Consider the following 7,370-nt stretch of genomic DNA (forward strand, 5'->3'; position numbering starts at 1 on the left):
TTCAATCAGCTTTATGGTATCTGTTGTTTATTAATGACTCTTTAAAAAACAATTCTTGTATATAATTATTATATAATGAAATATATTTTAGTGTATCAGCTTTTGTTCTCCCCTTTGGTAATACATGCTGATTGAATTGGGGTCCTCTGCACTCAGGGAGGAGAAAGCAATGGCACCCCACTCCAGTACGCTTGCCTGGAAAATCTCATGGACGGAGGAGCCTGGTGTGCTGCAGTCCATGGGGTCGCTAAGAGTTGGACACGACTGAGTGACTTCACTTTCACTCTTCACTTTCATGTATTGGAGAAGGAAATGGCAGCCCACTCCAGTGTTCTTGCCTGGAGAATCCCAGGGACGGGGGAGCCTGGTGGGCTGCGTAGTCCAGTCTATGGGGTTGCATAGAGTTGGACACGACTGAAGCGACTTAGCAGCAGCAGCAGCAGCACTCAGGGATCATGTAAACCCATCCCTGGCACAATGGATGGGCACATGATCTGAGTTGACCAGTGTAAGTACCACATCCTCATATCTCCAGAACCACACCCCCAAACCACAGGGTGGATGCAGGCATGCTCTGTCGCTCAGTCGTGTCTAACTCTTTGTGACTCTATGGGCTATAGCCTGCCAGGCTTCTCTGTCCACAGGATTTTTCAGGCAAGAATACTGGAGTGGGTTGCCATTTCCTCCTCCAGGGGATCTTTCAGTCCCAGGGATTGAACCAACGTCTCCTGCTTTAGCAGAAGGATTCTTTACAACTGAGCCACCTGGCAAGCCAATAGGGTGACCTGACTCAAGCCAGCAAGAGCCAACCCAGAGCTTTGTACTTGGGGCTTTTGGAAAAGGGGAATCACTAAACCAGTAGGATGTCACCCTGGAGTGCTATGGGCCACCGTGGTGAAGATTTGCCTGCCAAGAGAGACAGAAATGAGGTCCTAACCCAAGTGTGTGGGGGGGTCCTTTTAGCTCTGTTCCCAGCTGTGATTTGTCAACAAATTCCTTCATTTGCATAAACCAGTTTTAGCTGGCTTTCGTACTTGCAGCTGACACCAATGGCAGAGATTGCCTTCTGTACCCAGGGTTCTCACAGGCAGTTCTCTTTGATCCCCGCAACATTCTGAACTATTTTCACATTTTAAGACGCCAAGGCTCAGGGAGAAGTAACCTGCCTTACGTGCTGAATCTGAAACTTGAACTCTTGCCATCTCACTCTAAATCCCTGTTCTTTCTGCCATAGGGTATACATGATTGCTCATTTTTCAATTGCACGTGATAAAGCAACAGAGAAAATGCTTGCTGAAATTCACAATCAGGAAGAAAAAAATCCTTCATGCCATGACTAACAGTGTATGGCACTGAAACTCATTTACCTTCCTTTGTCAGTGGGAGCAACAAATTATTTTAAGAAAAAAATGTTCAAAGGATTTCAAATGTATCAGAGAACACTTAAAGAAAACAACATTTTGAACTAGTTAGAAATATGTTGATCTGATTTTCTTGAAAAATCCCCAAAGTCTTGAGACTTAAACACAGAGTCCCTGGTGTATGTGAGCTTCCTTTTGCTTTTTTAAAAATTATTTTATTTTTTAATTGAAGTATAGCTGATTTACAATGTTTTGTTAGTTTCAGGTGTACAACAGAGTGATTCAGTTGTGTATATATATATATTCTTTCTCAGATTAATTTCTTTTATAGGTTATTACAAAATATTGATTATAGTTCCCTGTGCTATACAGTAGGTCCTTGTTGGTTGTGTATTTTATGTATCAGTTCAGTTCAGTTGCTCAGTCGTGTCTGCCTCTTTACCACCCCATGAACCGCAGCACGCTAGGCCTCCCTGTCCATCACCAACTCCCGGAGTTCACTCAGACTCATGTCCATTGGGTTGGTGATGCCATCCAGCCATCTCATCCTCTGTCGTCCCCTTCTCCTGCTCCCAATCCCTCCCAGCATCAGGGTCTTTTCCAATGAGTCAACTCTTCGCATGAGGTGGCCAAAGTTTTGGAGTTTCAACCTCAGCATCAGTCCTTTCAATGAACGCCCAGGACTGGTCTCCTTTAGGTTGGACTGGTTGGATCTCCTTGCAGTCCAAGGGACTCTCAAGAGTCTTCTCCAACACCACACTTCAAAAGCATCAATTCTTCGGTGCTCAGCTTTCTTCACAGTCCAACTCTCACATCCATATATGACCACTGGAAAAACCATAGCCTTGACTAGATGGACCTTTGTTGGGAAAGTAAGGTCTCTGCTTTTCAATATGCTATCTAGGTTGGTCATAACTTTCCTTCCAAGGAATAAGCATCTTTTAATTTCATGGTGGCAATCACCAGCTGCAGTGATTTTGGAGCCCCCCAAAATAAAGTCTGACACTCTTTCCACTGTTTCCCCATCTATCTGCCATGAAGTGATGGGACCAGATGCCATAACCTCAGTTTTCTGAATGTTGAGCTTTAAGTCAACTTTTTCACTCTCCTCTTTCACTTTCATCAAGAGGCTTTTTACTTCCTCTTCACTTTCTGCCATAAGGATGGTGTCATCTGCATATCTGAGGATATTGATATTTCTCCCGGCAATAGTAATGTGTTTAATTAATCCCAATCTACCAGTTTATCCTGAATTTCACTTTTAGAGGTCCAGTTGCTCAGGCAGCCACCACTGGCCTGGGCTTCCTTTCTGGAGAGACAACAAATCCACGTTTCATAAAGACAATTATGTTTCAAAATTAAAATAGAAGGATTGATTTTTTTCTAATTACCTAAATGATGCATGCTGATTGTAAAATATAAAAAAGGACAGAAAATTTAAGAAGTAAGTAAACATTGCTCAATATCTGTGCCACCCAAGGAGGACCACAGTTAATATGTGAATGACACTTTCCAGACATTGAAAATGCTCACTTCCTTCATCCTCCAAAGAGGGGCATCAGGGCTCCTAATGATACAAGCTTTCCAAGCCACTGCTGTGAGCTCCAGTCTACCTGAAAACCCAGGTGTTTGCTCCTTTCTTCTTTTCCTTGATTGTGTTTCCTTTAGAACCGTGTGGCTAGCCTACACATGCATGTATCATACATGCATGAATATATGTAGATGTATGTGTGTGTGCTAAGTAGTTCAGTCATGTCTGACTCTTGTGACCCCATGGACTGCAGCCTGCCAAGCTCTTCTGTCTATGGAATTCTCCAGGCAAGAGTACTAGAGTGTGTTGCCATTTCCTCCTCCAGGGGATCTTCCCAAACCAGGGATCAAACCCATGTCTCCTGCATTAGCAGGTGGGCTCTTTACCTCTGAGTCACCGGGGAAACTCTATATATGGATGAATACATGTGTGCATATACATGTATATGTAGTATGTGCATATTTATGTATATAGCTATATGTGTGTGCATGAATATATGTTATATATGTATGTTTCTGTGTATATATATATATGTTCACACACAATTCACATTTTCAGATATTCCATTTTCCTTCTGCTTCCCAGCTTTCTGGTGATGGAGAACATTGGAGTACATGCATTTTTCCCTCTATGCTTATTCACAAAGTCCATGATAACTTTGTGCTTTTCATATTTTTTAATATGGAAATCCTCCTTAAACATCAGAATGTATCTTATTGACCTTAGTACAGTACAAGTGTCTTTTAAGTAAACACTGACTCAGAAAATTCTATGAACCCACCATGTTTTTTTTAATGAATCAAAACTATATGTACATATATTAGAACTGCCAGGGGAGGGTATATGTGGGAAAATATCATTTATTCAATCTATAAAACTTAAAGCTGATTACTGATACTAATCTATCTACTGAATAAAATACAAAGTATTGTTTTATGCTCTAATCTCATTCTCCACATCACATATTTTATTGGATTTAAATAAAAACCAAAATGATGATGCTTGTGTGATACAGATTGGAAGGCTCAATTCACTCATTCATAGATTTCCTAGTGTTTCAGGACCCTGAGGTTTAGAATCACTATTCTGGAGAACTTTTTAGTCAAAATCTCAACCCTGTCTTCCACATACAATAATTAGTTGAGCTCTGGCGGGTGGTAGTGCAGGAGAAAGGCCTATACATGTGGTACATGACTCAAGCTTAGAATTTAAAAATTTTTATGAAGTCTTTTGGACACTGAAAATAATTCATCCTGACTGGTCATCACACACAATGGAGGAAATGATCCATATTCCTTTTTTGGTTTATTTTTAAGGCTTTTAAAAAAATGTGGACCCTTTATAAAGTCTTTACTGAATTTGTTCTATTATTGCTTCTGTTTATGTTTTGTTTGTTTGGCCACAAGGCATGTAGGATCTTAGCTCCTCAACTGGGGACTGAACCTGCACACCCTGTACTAGACGTGAAGTCTTAACCACTGGACTGCCAGGAGAGTTGCATCCATATTTATTTTTTGATTTAGCATGTGATACATATTCCATAATGGCATTGCCAGGTGGCTCAGTGGTAAAAGAACCTGTCTGCAATGCAGGAGACAGAGTAGACCTGTGTTCAGTCCTCGGGTTGGGAAGATTCCCCTGGCAGATCATTCCAGTATTCTTGCCTGGGAAATCCCATAGACAGTGGAACCTGGTGGGCTACAGTCCATGGGGTCACAAAGAGTTGGACATGACTTAGTGACTGAGCACATGCGTGCACACACACGTACACACACATATACTCCCTAATACAATAGTGCTACTTTGATAAGTCTACATAGAAATTGAATGTCAATTTGGAATCCAAAGTAAGAAGTAGTAGAACCTAAACCAGATTTACTGCTGTCTCCCCACAGCAGGGCATGGTCCTCCAACCACCCTCCCTCCACTCCAGCACAGGCATCGCCATCTTGGAGATCAAGGCCATGTAGCCCTAGACCAGGGCCTCAGCTTCTGGCTCCCTGCTCCTGAATCAGCTCATTGTGTGAATCCCATAAAGTCATTCATACTCAACTTGTAATATTTTATTGAACAGCCTAAAACTTAGTGGGTTACAACTATTATTAAATAGTTTTATTATATTCTAGCCATGGCCTTTAGCTGTGGAAATTCCCTTTTCCATTCTCTATGTGTATGCCTCAGGCAGATCCCATGGAGTCCAGTCCAGTCCAGACCAATTAAAAGTTGTTAGTCTAGAGTCTCTATCTTTAGAAATAAAGACTAAACTATTTATAGACAAAATAAAATTGTGCCTGGGATTTGGTTCAACTTAATATTGGAGGGTCATGAAAGGGGAGGAGAGTATGGGGCAGGGTGTAAATGAAGGAAGACTAGCTGGAATTAATAGTAACTGAAGCTGGGTAAGTAGTATATGGCAGTAGTTTCATAGTCTTTATTTCATAAACATTTTTTCTGCATCTTTTCTCCTTTCCTTTATTTTATTTATTGTATTAAAGTATAGTTGATTTACAGTGTTTCAGGTATACAGCAAGGTGATTCAGTTTTATACATACATGCATATATATATGTATATTCTTTCATAGATTCTTTTCTGTTTTAGGTTGTTACATGATATTGAATATATTTCCCCGTGCTATACATTGTGTTTATTTTTATTTTGTATATAGTAGTATGTATCTGTTAATTGCCAATTCCCAATTTATTCTCCATCTTTCCCCCTTGATCACCATAAGTTTGTTTTCTATGTCTGTAGTCTATTTCTGTTTTGAAAATAAGTTCATTTGTATACATCGTCTCTGCTTTTGAATGTGTTTGAAATTTTCTTTACAAATTAAAAAAAAAACTGGTTTATCATCCCAATTATAAATGCATTATGTGTGTGTGTGTGTGTGTGTGCCCACGCATGTGTGCGTGCAGTCACTCAATCGTGTCTTTTTGCTGCCCAGTGAACTGCCAGGCTCCTCTGTCCATGGGATTTTCCTGGCAAGAATACTGTAGTGGTTACCATTTTCTTCTCTAAGTAATCTTCCTGACTCAGGGATCAAACCTGCTTCACCAGAGTCTCCTGCACTGTAGGCAGATTCTTTACCACTGGGCCACTGGGGAAGTCCAAATGCATTATAAATTACAAAAATAAAACATTTATAATGAAAAAAAGCCATTGAGGTGGGAAAACTACTTCAAGATCTTATCCAACCTAACATGAATGCCCTGGCCTATGAGCAGGCTTCTGTGACAAGAGTCTTTGGAAGAGAGAGGGCTATGGTCTGCTCCCACTTTAGTTTCCTCCTCCTTTCTAGATCTTTCTGTGTCATTTCTACATCCTCTGGTGTTGGGATATGGAAGAGAGATTAGGGAAAAGGGTCATATCCTCTCCTGGGAGTTTCTGCTTCTGGGTCCTCACATCTTTGCCTAACTCTGGCAGGCATCCTGTCCTCTGGGTTGTAGGTATTCGACTGCTGGTTCTCATGTTCCTGGAGGTGTTGCTTTGGGAGCATCCTTGCTGCACATTTCCTTTGCACAAGAGGTCCCCTTATGGCTTCATCCCATTGACAACCACCAGTCTATTCTCTGTATCTGTGTCTCTTTCTTTCTCTCTTTTTTTAATATTCACTAGTTTGCTGTAATTTTTAGATTCCACATATAAGTGAAATCATACAACATTTCTCTTTCTGACTTATTTCACTTAGCATAATGTCCTCCAAGTCCATCAGTGTTGCTGTAAAGGGCAAAATTCCATTCTTTTTGTGGCCGAGTAGTGTTCCATTGTATATATGGACCACATCTTCTTTATCCATTCATCTGTTGATGGACACTTAGGTTGTTCCCATATCTCATCATGTCTTTCCCTGGTGGCTCAGAGGTTAAAGCGTCTGCCTGGAATGCAGGAGACCCAGGTTCGATCCCTGAGTCAGGAAGATCCCCTGGAGAAGGAAATGGCAACCCACTCCAGTACTCTTGCCTGGAGAATTCCATGGAGAGAGGAGCCTGGTAGGCTACAGTCCATGGGGTCGCAAAGAGTTGGACACGACTGAGCGACTTCACTTCATATCTCATCAACTATAAATAATGCTACTATGAACACAGGGGTGTATGTATCTTTTTGAATTAGTGTTTTTGGTTTTTTTTTCAGGTATATACCCAGGCGTGGAATTGCTTGGTCATATGGTTGACCTGGATTCAATCCCTGGGTTGAGAAGATTCCCTGGAGAAGTGAATGGCAACCCACTCTGGTATTCTTGCCTGGAGAGTTCCATGGACAGAGGAGCCTGGGCAGGCTACAGTCCAGAGAGTCGCAAAAAGTTGGATATGACTAAGTGACTTTCACTCACTTTCACAGTTAGTTTCTTACTAACACGGTAGTTTCTTACTAACATAGATAGAAGTACTGTTCTGCCTTGACCCTTGAAATTTCCAGCCCTGTGTGGCCTGTTTGTGTTAGCAGAGCAAGCTTATTCTTTTCATTCAACCATGTCTTG

General features: G+C 41.2%; 1 non-coding gene across 1 annotated transcript; it reads left to right on the forward strand.

Moving 5' to 3' along the window:
* Nucleotides 6,738–6,810, forward strand: TRNAS-GGA. The gene has a single exon. It is a non-coding gene; the product is annotated as a tRNA-Ser (tRNA).

This window comes from Capra hircus, chromosome 4, assembly GCF_001704415.2.
Source record: "Capra hircus breed San Clemente chromosome 4, ASM170441v1, whole genome shotgun sequence".
Classification (NCBI taxonomy): Eukaryota; Metazoa; Chordata; class Mammalia; order Artiodactyla; family Bovidae; genus Capra; species Capra hircus.